Source organism: Thermobia domestica, chromosome 4 (genome assembly GCF_964235325.1).
Source record: "Thermobia domestica chromosome 4, izTheDome1.hap1.1, whole genome shotgun sequence".
Taxonomy (NCBI): domain Eukaryota; kingdom Metazoa; phylum Arthropoda; class Insecta; order Zygentoma; family Lepismatidae; genus Thermobia; species Thermobia domestica.
The window spans coordinates 36,715,927-36,730,408 of record NC_137457.1 but is presented as its reverse complement, the minus strand read 5'-3'; the positions used below and the strand labels follow the sequence as shown (position 1 = coordinate 36,730,408).

General features: G+C 33.8%; 2 long non-coding RNA genes across 3 annotated transcripts in view; one reads left to right on the top strand and one right to left on the bottom strand.

The window, feature by feature from the left end:
• The window catches only part of LOC145683292 (uncharacterized), a 211,844-nt gene that overhangs the window by 118,836 nt on the left and 78,526 nt on the right, over nt 1–14,482 (top strand). Inside the window, exon 3 of the long non-coding RNA XR_014131004.1 lies at nt 8,627–8,650. This is a non-coding gene — a long non-coding RNA (uncharacterized LOC145683292). The remainder of the gene's footprint in view (nt 1–8,626; nt 8,651–14,482) is intronic.
• On the bottom strand, nt 34–7,288 carry LOC145683291 (uncharacterized). 2 transcript variants are annotated; one of them, XR_014131003.1, is made up of 3 exons: nt 6,640–6,717; nt 662–854; nt 34–231 (listed from the first exon to the last, which is right to left on the bottom strand). It is a non-coding gene; the product is annotated as an uncharacterized LOC145683291 (long non-coding RNA). The 2 variants fall into 2 exon arrangements; XR_014131002.1 differs by lacking the exon at nt 6,640–6,717 and adding an exon at nt 7,213–7,288 and having other exon boundaries at nt 35–231.

The window sequence follows — 14,482 nt, the reverse complement described above, 5'->3', positions numbered from 1 at the left end:
ATATTTCGTTTCATTTCATTTTACATCCTAATGAAATCATATTCAACATTTAAAAAAAAAAAACCTTCACTTCTACAATAATGCTGAAAAAAGTAGAAAATAATTCTTACATGATTCTGCCACAACGTTAGAAATGTTAGTGTTTTTACTGGTTGAGCTGCTACTACTACTGGCTGTTAAGTTGTCTATTAAAGTATCCGGCTCAAAGTTTATAATTTCACTCATTACAACCTAAAAGTAAAAAGTATAAGATCGTGAGAGAAGTTTACAGTCATGTTGTAAGCATTCAATATGTGTTATTAATCTCTCTAATAATAATAAAAAAAAAAAAACTATTACACACAAAAGTAAAGAAGATATTGGTGGCGTATGCCATCGAGCCTTCGATGTGAAATTCCATGTATTTAAGGAACTATTGGACCACCTACCGTTGTATGACACTGCATGAATGAACGGGAAAAATAATGGCTTTATAGCTTAGACAAAGTTAATCTTGCGAAAGTTTTTTTTTAAAACCGTTCACTTACTAGTTTTTTTTTAGTTCTTACGATTAAAATACATTTAAAAGTAAGCAAAGCATGATTTCGATCACAATTGCGGACGCTATCACTCAAAAAGCAAAGTGAGAATTGACTGGAGATCCTAAAAAACTGTATCTTACCTCAGGTGAATTAATGTTACAACTTGCTACAGACGATGTAGGTGATGAGAACGTTGGAGAGAACTCTCTGTCCTGCTGTTCCTTATATTCTTGGTATTTTTTTTAAAATTCACTCTAGGGCCAATTTTTGGTATAATCTCCTTGACAATGTCGTCAGTTAAATATGCAAATGATTCATCATCTATTTCTTCCTCTGATAAGAAAGGAAAAGGGAACATTGTTAACATAAGCGAACTAAAATACCATCCATTAAAAAATCTGTATTGAACTGCACTTATATTGTGATATTCAGGGTGCTCCATATCTCTTCTTAGGCCCTTGTAACTTTTAAACTAATAGACAAAAACCGCTGAACTTTTTCACCATTCAAACATTGGCAGGGGAATATCGTTTGGCATACTAGCTAGTACCACCAGAATAACAGTGTTTCCAACCACACATAATCTTAAGATTTTTCAAGTAACACAACGTCAGGTTGTTACAAATTTCAAACTAAGGATGCTACACTTTCACAAAATCCAAATACGAAGCAATTTTGGAGGTCTCTACAACAGCAACAACGCAAGTCAGGCGGATAGGGCAATGCACATAGAAAGTGCCTTAGTGTAGAATACTCCGGTCAGGATATAATGTATTTCTAATAAACACAAACAAAGTTACAATGAATTCAAAATTTGGATTTTTTTTAAAAGGGCTTTATTTCGAAAAAGTGTTGAGGTAGGTATCACATCTAATTAAGTAGATTTTTTTTCCAAAAGATATAAAGATCATAATGCCGTTTGTAATAACCATTTAAATGTTAATAATGACTGTTACACTGGTGGTATTAGATATATGTTAAAGAATACCCCTCTGCCGATATTTCAAGAGTGCAAAATCAGCTGTTTCTGTCTATTAATTTCAAAGTTGCAAGGGCGTAAGAAGACAAATAGAGCATCCTGTATATCGGCTAATCTAACAGATATTCGTTACAGAAAGTGACAAATTTTCTCCCATTCTCGTTCTTTGTGAACAGTATTAAATAATGCAATCGTTCATCTTAACACGCTTAACCCAGTCTAGTGCTAAAGTATGGTATTTATTCCTCGCCAACATTCGCATGTGATTCACTTCATCCAGTGTCCATGGAGACCACTATGTAAAACCGACAATTTCTTTAACAATTAAATGAATGGATTATGTTTCTGAAACTCGGGTTATGCCGTTTTTTATTTTGATATACTTCATTCTAACAACCGCAGGACTTGGTCGCTTGGTCTAGTAGTTAGCCCGCTTGCCTTTTGGGCACGTGGTCCTGGATTCGATTCCCGGTGGGATACAGTTGAACGGAAAAAGTGGTTAGCATTCTACTATTATCAGTAGGTCCACGTCTGCTTTGGCCGCCAAGGTATAAGCGTGCGACGTTAAACCGCAACAAACCAATCCAACAACCGCAAAAAACACTCCTTTTTAAAATACAAAATATACATTTTATTATTACAGGTATCACTATTGCGTTTTAGGAAATGTATGGGAAGGAATGTATGTGCATAACAATTGGATTGGTGCACACTTGGACAGAAGCGGTTCTTGCAGCATTGTCGTCACATGAAAATATTGGACAACCTAGTGCTAGCTTGTCCTTACCTAACAACTACAAAAAAAGCTTTGTAATGTATTGTTTTGTAACGAAAACCATATATTAATGTATTAGAAGTTACGTTAATATCAGTAATGCTATCCCTGTTCTACACTTTTAGCTCACTAGCGTGAGCTACATTTCGAACTACTGCTTTTGAAGTAGGTAGGAGAAAACTCAAAGAAAATCAACAAACTTTATTACACGTTCTACGCATCAGAAATAATGTTTCCTTTGAACAAGTAGCACAATATTGAATGCTGTTCTAACGGTATACTAGACCGACGTTATTGTTTGCCACAATTGTTTTTAAACGAAATATTTAGTTAATGTTCCACGATTATGCACCGAGGCGATTAAGGAAAGTAGCGATTATGATGAATTAAATGGTGGAATGAAGAAAGTGGGAGGAAACGGGATAACCTAGAGAAAACCCACAAATATGGGTTTATCCTATACACGGCCCACTTGACATGGGCTGTGATTGAAATAAGGACCCCACGCACCAGAGGTGAACGCTCTACCACTGAGCCACCGCGGCCCCTTTTTTCCTGTTATTCAAAACAAGTAATGCTAAAAGAAACTAACTTAATCTCCCTTCGCTCGGTACTTATTACTGTATACTTTTTGGGATAAATTTTCGAAGAAGACAAACCCCTGAAATCAATCAAAATTTAAAAAAAATATATTTAGTACGATTATGATTATTTAATGCTGATTCTACAGGAATACTTATGAACCTAAAAGCAAAATAGACACATATAATAAAACCAAAAATGAATTGCAAGTCAAAAAATAAAGAGCTAAAAAAGTTGTGTCAAGGCAATTACATAATGCATCCTGCTTCCATTTCCACTCATGAACTTCGAGAAATACACACAAACATTATATTGTTAACAGTGGTGCCCACCCCCCTTATGTCCATGACGCACCCCCCCCGCAATTGTCTATCCATAGGTGTTCTTCCATTAAAAAAAAATCTTTTCGATTAATTTTTACACCCCCTCAAACATATTTATATAGATTTTTAACCCCCCCCCCAAATATTTCAATGACGCAGTTTGCGTCATAACCCCCCCTTGTGGGCACCCCTGTTGTTAATATTATAACCAATACATTCCACGAGGTCGTAGTGACTCACGCTTCCAATTCCACTTCCTTCGTTTCAACATTTAATACGTTACTCATCATTACCATCTCCCTTAACTTCGGTAAAACAAAAAGTGAATTGTTACACTAGAAATTTCATTTCATTTGATAAATTTCCACGTTAAAATTTATATTTAATACAATCGATACATTCAATTAAAAAAAACGTTCCTTTATCATTAATGTCAAGCAACACACGTCTGAAACAATACAAAAACGCCATCAAACGTGAAGTAAAAAAAAAGAAAAACGTTACAAAAATCAAGAGGCGTGATAACGCGAAAACATAAACGATAGTGCATTCAGCGAGGTACGTGAACAACCGCATTCTAAATCTTACCAACACGTTGAGTAAATAGCAATACAACCCTATTACTTCACTCTGTTTAACCGCTGAAAGTTATCCGGAAGCTAGAGATCTATATCATTTTCGACATGGGGGAAAGAAAAGCCCCTGGGAAGGTTCTAGAACGGGAAGCCTCCACATATAGTTAGTAGCTAAGTTTGTCCGTTTTTGTAACACAGCTCAATGTTTAATTCTACAGTATTGCCGAGCAGGCGACAGCGAGTGAAGGTGGTTTAATAGCCCCTCAGGACATGTTGTTTTCTAGCTTTATAACAAGTCAATAGGAAAAAGGATCAACGTTCTAGAACCGTGCCGGCACGTTGTTATTTATATTCATTACAACTCAATGGAGATGGAGGCCAAGAACCCTGCGAAAACTTGCATATTACGGAAGAACTTTCGTAGGCATGCCTTGTGTGGAAGAATACTTTTTTTTTAACCTCAGAATTAACTAATGAGATGTTAAGTTCCAAAGTTGGTCGTCCGTTCCTAGCAAAATTTTGAAACTTTACTGGGAAGAAATCAATAATATGCTAATTTGTGTGCTTGATAATGTATAAGGAGAGGAAGAGTTGTATTTATTTTCTTATATAAACGGTTATAAACATGGAACTATTTGACAAGCACAGGGAACTACTTGGCGCAAGGTTACTTCATGGTAGCATTATGCGAATGTAATCAGCATTTGTATTGAAAACATGGCTGGCGATAATCAGAAAAAATTATCAAAAGTAAGTAAAAATCATGGCTTAATAAATCTAAAATAAAATGTAGAAAATGCGGTAAGCAAGTAACTGTAAAGAAATTTGGAGGAAGTTATACTTTTCAATGTAACGGTAACATAAGGAACATGGCAGCAATGTTCTAGAACACATGTCCCCCTTCCCATTTAGCTATAATAAAGACAGAAAACAACGAGCCCTGCGGGGCTCTAACCCGCTTTAATGCGGTATAATCTATAATTACGCTTTTAGCCAATAACTAGGCGGCCGACCAATTTCGGAATAAATGCTCTAACGTGGCTCAGGCAACTACACTTGGCATTTAGTTCGAAGTTGGTCGTCCACTGGGTTTTCGGGGGCTCTAACCCACCTTCACACCCTAACGTTCACTCGGCAATACTAGATGGAGTAAAAATTAAACTTTGGTACACAAAGAAACCAATTAGAGCTCACTCGAGCAGACGGTTCTACCAAATAGAAAATGTATAGTAAAAGTACGATGCAAAACTTTTTTCGTGAAGGAATGAGAATGTGAATACAAGTAATTACTATCAGCACACAGCATATTGAAATGGATTTTGAGTGATTGTGAAAGTATTGTATGTGTAAGTGTACTCTTCCACTGTCCCAACTTATGTGTGTACCTCCTGTCGCTGACAGGCCTGTTTACTCGGATGAACCACCTCGCTACCTCTCGGCCCCCCTGCCCTGACTCGCTTAGATACAATTCATGCTTTTGTGTTTTACGCACTGTAGTTTTTATGCCATACTTCCTCACTGTATTTATACTGAGCACTCCTGAAGTGAACCTGCAAATAGTAATGGAGCTCCTCATTTAGTGCATGCTCTGCTAAAGTAAATAGAATGCTCTAATCTGACATGAAAATGTAAGAAATAGGTCAAAATTTGGTAGGACCGTCTGCTCGAGTGCAATTAATTGTTAGGCTTTTAGCCAAAACCTAGGCGGACGACCGCCTAAATAATTCACTTAGTATTGCCGAGCGAGCGTTAGCGAGGGAATGCGGGTTAGATCTCCTGAAAACCCAGTGGAGGACCAACATCGGAATAAATGCCGGCTCTCCTTACATATTATCAAGCTCACAAACAAGCAAATTAATCATTGCTTCCCGGCAAATTTTCAGGGTTAACTTTTCAACGCCCGCTCCAGCAGGCATACTCAGAAACGAGAAATTATTCTATGAATTTTATGAAAATAAATCAAAACTTACCTAACCTTAAGCTAACCCGTTCCTACCCTACTTATCTTCATCTTACTCTAATCTTCCCTACCCTACTCTAATATACCCTTATAAAGCGGCCGTACATATCGATGCGCATCTGGAGCGTGTATTGTAACATTTACCCAATTTTCAAAATTTTGCTAGAAAAGGACTACCAAATTCAGAACGTACTGCTATAATCTTCTACAGGAAGAAATAGTAGCATTACTCGGGCAGACGGTTCTATCAAATTATGATACATTTCTTACATTTTCAGGTTACGTTAGAGCTTTATATTTCTTTTAAGAGAACAGGCAATAAATAAGGAGCTCCATTACTTGAGAAGGGCTCAAAATAAACAGTGTGGACGTATGGCATAGTCCATGAAGCTCGAACCAATTTGTACTAGGTGGCCACTAAGAAGTACGAATACTATCTAACCGAGTCAGCGAAGGAGCACAGCAGGGCGGGCGAGTCGATCGCGAGGGGGTGAGTTCGTAAGGAGCAGGCGCGGAGGGAGTGACGGAGGGTATACTTATAAACGAGGATAGCGGCAGAGCACACTTACATATACTATACTTTCACTACCACCCAAAATGTATTTCAATATGCTATGCACTGACAGCAATTACGTATATTCACACTTTTATTCATTCACAAAAAAAAGTTTCACGTCGTATAACTACCTATAAATGTTATATTTGGTAGAACCGTCTGCCCGAGTGAGCCCGAAATAGTATTACCGAATTTGTTACTTCAATCGACAATATCCTAGAACACTGGCCCCTTCTCCATTGAGTTGTAATAAATTTAGTTAACACCATGTCTGTGGGGCTCCCTAGCGGTAATACGGTAATAGTATACATGAGAACCCCCTGATCTGCGTTTCTTCTGTGTTCTACTACCACTTCTACATGAAATACCATAAATTTTCTACGTAGTGCAATAGTAAGAAGTATCCATGTGCACAAGATATGCGATATGCGTTAAATTCCCCCTCCCCCACACACATAGTCATAGATAAAGTACAAGGGCAGTACACATACAGATATAAAGAACAAGTAATTTCTTTTTTATTTTCGTATGAGTCGATAAGTAAATAAAAGTCGCTTTGTTACCCCCTTTGTAAGTTCGTACATACTCAATGAATAACCCCTAAAAGTAAGAGCCTCCTGCTCCTTCGGAAACTGATGCAGCTTCATGTATACTATATCCCATTCAACTTCAATCGAATATTCCTGACAGCAATGCACGTATGAGCTTCTGTTTGTTAAGATACTCTTACTTGTTACGTAAATGTTGCAAAAAGATCCGAAAACATTTGCAGTAGCATGCAAACACTTTCTGTAATCAACTAATAGAGAACCACTTAATAGGCCTATTGCTGAGCAGTTTTAGCAAGCTCAAATCACAATTACAGAGAAATCCTATCGCATTATCCTAGAAATAATACTATATTCTTTACATAAATAAACATAGGGTACATTCATACACACCTTCAAATCTAGTAATTAAAGTATCGAATCGCATTCTTGTAGGAACACTTTTCCACGACATGACCACGGATTGTTTTGAAGTTTCACGCAATCGCCCAATCGTTGCTACGACTATGCGCATATCGTACGCATGACTATAAATATATGATTCATTTCACAATACTAAGTATTGTAAGCACTTTAATGTTACAAGAGCAATACTTATTGTTTGTGTATCCATAAAATAATTAACTATATTTTATGTTTTTCACAACTATCTCGTTCTGATTATGGTTACAATGCAAAATTCAGTATAGTAGTTACAACAAAAAAAAAATATGATTTGCACAACTTTATTCTTGTTCTTATTACAATCCAATTTTCAACTATATTTTTATTGTACGTGCAACCCAACCTGTTTTTTCAGTGTATATTACATGTAGTTTCCTTCAACAATATTATATTACTATTTTTCGTATTTACATAGTACATGTCAGTTTAACTTTTCTGTTTTTATAAGGACATAGAAAATCAATACCTACCTGGATAGAACTTGAAGCTTTTCTATTATTATTATTTTTTTTTTTTTTGTGTCGAAAGAATGGAATATTCAATTATCAAATTATAAAACCGCTGCGTGGCAGCTTTGAGGCTTATTTGCACGGCATAACTCATTTTTAACACTAATGTAACATAGCGGTTTTTCGAGGGGCAGAGTCGATATGACATACAAGTGTAATGCAAAATTTGTTCTTTTAACGTACCCATATTATGATTATAAACATTAAGTGAAACACATGGATTGTAAATATATTCTAAAATTCAGAAACATGTTTTCCCATTCGCGCTCGGAACCGGATTTTATATTAAGGCTTAAAATATGTTGACTACTACCTCAAAACTAGATTTATAATACTCAGGAAGAAAATATTAAAATAGTAATTTGGAACTTGAAATATTGATTCCAGTATATTGATTTCATTGTCAACACTACTGCACCGAGAAATCAGAGAATGACCAGAAATTTAAACACGTCGACCCTGCTTCTTAGTATGATTCACATCAAGAAATATACAGTTATGAGTGATTGTGATAGTATCATTGTTTGTTATTTATATGTGTCAAGAATGGCATTTATTACAGGAGCCTAGTATGCTTAATTCATAATGTTAAGATTTTATTGTTTGGAAAATGCTACTACCATGTTCTGTTTTGAAGATATAATGGTAGTTAATATTACTATATGCCAAAAATAAAGGAACTCACTTCACGAAAGTTAATAATACAATTAAATTTATGCAATCAACATTTATTTAAAAAATCAGCTCATCTTGTTATCGTATTTATTTTGTTATCAAAGTATTCAAATATTATATATTTGATAACTTTGATGTAACGAACAGCTGTACTAAGTGTACAATTTTCACAATTTCAGGTCGTCGACCAAGAAGAAGACAAGGTAAGAATTGTTTAAGTGCACTTTCTCTTGCATGGATATGATAACTGCACGATAAGAATATACAACGACAACTAACGCGATACTCTGTTCGACTGGCTACCGTGTACTTTCGTTTAATAAAGGTAACTAACGAAAATAGCAAAAAAAGAAAAGAAAGAAAGAAAACAAAGAAACTTCTTCATTCTTCTGAAGTTCGAATGGTTACTCAATTTGTTATTCTAAATTAAAATGCAAGGTTCTTCCTTTAAATATATTGTTTTGATTCATGTAATTCTTCTTTTATAATTTCTTACGCCTTATCATTCGGATATGGTTATATCTTGAACTTCGTACAGAATATCTAAAAGATTCTCATATTTCATTAAATATATATATATATAAAAATATTTTTTATTGTATATATAATGTTTATATTCAGTAAGACAAATAATGTCTTCAAAATTTATAAAAGGAATAAAAATTAAATCTAAGACATTTTTTTACATAACAGCGATGGCTCAGCGATTCCTCTAATCTCGCAAGGCATCTCAAGGTTTTCACAAATTATCGCTGTCGTCTTACAAACTAAAAACTTGTCACACAAAGTGTATATTCGGTCTAAGCATATTGGGTCTAAGCGGTATATCGGGTCTAAGCATATTGTTCGACCCGATATTACTACTACTAACAACAAAATCAATAATTAGAAAAGTAAGCAATAATTTCAATTTATTGTATATATATATATATATATATATATTACAATAACAGTATACAAAGAGAGAGAGAGAGAGTTCTACATATTTATATAGGATCATATTGCACTCAGGGCTGTTTGTATAATTAAAGACAGCAGAGCTTATAAAGTAGACTCACTAAATAATTTTTGTTATCCCACTTTCCTTCATACGAATATTTCTTTCGTTTAGGGACTTTTACTAATTTATACATTGTCTGTCCCTTCGAAACATCTCTTAAATTTTGAACGATATAATATATAGATTTTCTATTATCTTATATCAATTTAAATCTGATTCTATTTTGGAATAATGAACCATATTAGATATCTATAAAACTTCTAGGTCTTCATTGTTTTACGTGTTTCATGTTAGGTGTTATGATCTACCGGTATAACACAGCCTATTGGATTTCACTTTGGAATATTTACTTATGAGTCACATATACAGCTTTTATATAATTGACTCGTATATCTTGCATTATAAATTAATGTTTTCCTAGCTATAAAATAGATTATTTAACTCTGATTGAATAAAACTCAATCGCACTATAACCTGAATTTTAATTAGTAGAAGTATTTTAATAGAAGTTTGACAATGTAAGGCAAGTGAATTAGATAACTTTTGAATTCAAGGAGTCGCTCGATTTTGAGGAATGGGTAGATCGTCCAACTTTTAAGGAGAAAACTCATCAAATGTGCACTTTTTTTTAAAAAAAAAAAAAGTTGAAAATTTGTAAATAGGGAGGAGAAAACGCATGATTTGTGTTTGCGCATTTTAACTATCATTCGGACATTCCACGTAGGTATTATATGGGCATTAAAACACTACTTAAATGAACGAATTACTAGAAACATTGCTTATGTTGAATTCAACTTTGAAAAATCTGCGGATATAGAGTACGGATATAGAGTAGCATATTGACACGAGGTAATGTAATTGTTGTAAACGATTCTAGGAATATTATTCTTTTGTTGCAATAGATTGTGTGTAACAAATCTCAAAATCAAATCTTATTTGACACTTGGCACAATGAATATGCAGGATGGATCCCATAGCATTGGAGCTATGGAGTTTCGAAGCTATTTGTTTGTTTTGTTTTCGGCATCCTATAACTCCGAAAGGAAGCATATACTTTTGTCTATACTTTTGCCTTCCTTGATGTGAGAACTAATCTCAGAAACGTCTTCAGTGTTGTTTTGAAATACCCGGCATATATATGAGTTTTGCTGTTCTAACGTCGAGCTCCTTGCTTGATGTATATACCTCATGCTCATTCGCATAAGCGTAACAAGATAAGGGAGAGTGAGTAACAAATGGTGCAAGTTAAATCAACTATTAACTACCATAGGAACCTACTTGATCAGCGAGCGTTGCTGACTATAAACCTGTGCCTTCCTGAAATCGAAAATAAAGTTAACGCTAACGCTAAATGCTAACTGCTGTTACTGTCTGCACCAAAAGCCTAATAAAAACAAATAGTGTCTTCAAAATTTGTAAAAGGAATAAAAATTAAATCTAGGACATATTTTCACATAACAGCGCTTGCGCGGTGATTCCTCTAATCTGGCAAGGCATCACAGGGTTTTCACAAATCATCGCTATCGTCTTACAAACTAAACACTTAAATATACATTAATCCTGATCCGATCACACAAAGTGAGTATTCGGTTCACTTCCGAAAATGACAGAGATAAAAATGATTAAAGTTCTAAACAGTACTTCAATGAACTACAATGATTAAATTTTCTAATTTGAAATGTTAATGAAAGCTAAAAGTGTTTACACTGATAAAAGTTTACTTTAAATTTACTACCTCAAGAAAAGTTATCTTTTTTTTTTTTTGTTAGATGAGCATATTGTTCGACGCGATATTAATACCACTAACAACAAAAACAATAATAAGAAAAGTAAACAATAATTTCAATGTATTGTGTATATATATTACCCGATAATACAAACGTGGAGCAATAGGCAATAATAATACTTCGCAATCAAAGGAGATTCTTTAGAAAAAGTAAGTTGAAAATATATAAATAAATAAATAAATAAATATTAAAGGTGTACATCCACGATATCTTAATTAAAATGAATTTACTTACGAATCACGCCCTAATTTCAAATTTTAATTACGGAGAATAAAGAATATATAATAATAGGCAAAGGAAATATGATTATTCCCTCACAAGCACCTTTCATGGAACCCAAATGCTATGGTGTTATGATAATTTATGTATAGTCCAATTTCTTTCCCGCTATTATTTTAAAGCTCATAATATCCGAGTTGAATATGGAAAGGAGATGAGCTTAGAGGGCAAAAGGTAAGAATGTGCAACCACAATTAGACAAAATCAATTAACAAAGCATCAAATTCCGCAAATATATGGTCCGGTAGGCGGAATTCCACCTAATATTAGCGTGTTCCGTGTTCACAAAATACTCGATCATACTAAAAGCAAATAACTTTCCTCAATTAGCAGATAACAAAGCTAGAGAAGAGAAGTAGTAAATTGATAAATTCCAAGGATAATTTAGTGTTTTTGCAAACGAACCGTGCTAAAATTAAGTTCTATGTCTTATCTTTGAAATATGAAGACGTGCACTAACAAAATTATATAAAATATCGAACCATATATTAGGCCAATTATATCTATCCGTTCTTGTATTCAATGTTTCAGTGTTCCTTCTAAACCCCTAAAATGGTTATGTTCAACACTTACATTGTTTGCAGTAGAGTGTACGTACTTGTTTGTCTTTTGTGTACATGCTATTAGTCAATCTACAGCCCATATTTATAAAGAATCATTCATTTGACAGAGTATTACTGCAATTTGTTCAGAAAATATTGAACATTCAATACAATGAAATTGACAGTCTGAAGATGCTTTGTGTGTACTGCGTATTACATATGACCCAGGAAAAATATTTGAAGACTTAATACACAACACCTATTAGGTGATGGGAACAAATTGACAACAATTTAGAGTGTTTAATGTTTGCTAATGTAGTAACTGATTCTTGTTATGATTCTCATTTAACATAATTATTTTCAATGAGTTTTTTCGTTTAAACATAAAATGTTTATCCATAAGCGAAATATATCTACCCTTAGTAGCAAGTAAATTATTGATATGTATATATGTGTGTTGAAAAATCAAAATGATAATACAAGTTGATATAATACAAATTTCATACTGCTTTCTCATGCATATCATCAATGAATATTGAATTAAAAGAAAAGATAATATTGATTTATAGAATTTGAGATAGTAATTTTCATTGAATTTTAAAATATTTTTACTTTCATCTTTGTATTATATTTCGTGTATATATATATGTAGATGTGTTTGTAATTTTATTTATTTCAAGATTTATGACTAAGTTAGTTGGAGATAATAGTATTTCAATTTATTCGTTTGACAATGTCCTAATGGTGCGGGATGAAATCTTTTTAATGGCATGTTATGGCAAGCTCAATAACTGTACCTGTCTCGTTAGACATATTACTTACTTTGCATCTTTACATGTATAAATTCAAACCCACTGTACCAATACATGGCATTATTACAGTTTGATAGAAATATATATTAACACAATTACTTAATTGTTTAAAGTTTCTAATTCATGTCATAATTATTGATAAAAACAACCATGTTTTGCCTTTCAAGTAGGAATCAATTTCAAAAGTGTAGACAAGATGTTATTTGTTTCTTCAGTTCTGGTAGATTAATTATGTGTAATCTATTTTCTAGTTTAACTTCGTTCTCAATAATATATACATGTTGCCCTTATATCCTATGAAGCTAATAAATGATCAATAGCCATTTTTTTCATAAAGTAAATAAATTGCTACGAAACCAGTTTTATATTTTTTCCCACAAATTTTGCTTGTCACACATACATCCTATTAACACAAAGAGATTCGTATATAAAGCAGTCACAAATAATTCGTTATAGCTGATGCTTGTCCGAAGATAATTGTCGACTGAAAGTAAATGAGTACATGAACGAAACTGGATAGTCTCTTGATTTCCAGAGCACAACATAACACTCCGCCGTGAATTTTCACTCTTTAGTATGGAACTATTGGCATATTAATACCTTATGCAATACAATTGTGTGGATGTTCGCCAATAATGTCAATATGAACATATATATTTTGACTTTAAATATAAATTTGCTTTCCCGTGCATCGGAAATACTGTGCAAAATTATCACAAAACCATTGGAAGGAAAGTCGAAGAACGGCTATAAGCCGACCAGTTTGGATTAACCCTCGAGAAGTCGCGCTGAAAAAGTAACGCGAGTAGTCGCGCGCGGTCAAAAGGACCGCACGAACATAATGTGTTGCAAATATCGTTTTAAACATTTTTCTTGTATTAGAAACGTAGTTTTGTATATTTTCTGATTAGGAGGGAATAACATTTTTATTATTGTAATAAGTTTTATAGTAATAACTATTAGAGAAACCTACAATTAGACATGTCCTTTTTGTTATTTCTCATTTGGAATATTTTTTTTCGTTACATATTTCTTTAGATAGATAGCTACGCACTGGTTTTATTGAAAATTCTAAATCTGATGATGATCTTTTTGTCAACTCTGGTTCGTCTAAAATTAGAAATGCAATAGTAAATTAGTTAAAAATATACTATATAAACATAACACTAAAACAAAGCTTCACAGCGCATTTTACATTGAATTAGAGCTCACTCGTAGCTAAGCGGTTAGCATACGCCTTTGGCGTGGGACTTCCGCTTCGATTCACGGTGGGATCTCATGTGGTTCGGATCCTTCGCTAAGCAGTAGGTCCACGTGTTACATAACCTTGATGCTGAAAAGGGCGCTAAATTGAAATCGAATCAAATTTACATTGAATTATTTTACCGTCGAGTTATTTTGAAATTTCACCTATACAGCACTACATTGAATTATTTTAGGTTATATTCAAATTTACACTGTTCTACATTTCGCCGTCGCTTATTTCGTCCTCTCCTGCTCTGACTACATTCGGGGAATCACTGGTTATTTCTGGGTTTAAGATCTTCAGATTCGCTTGCATACTCCTCACTTCACCTTTCGTGTTCACTCATATATATATATTTGTTATGATCTT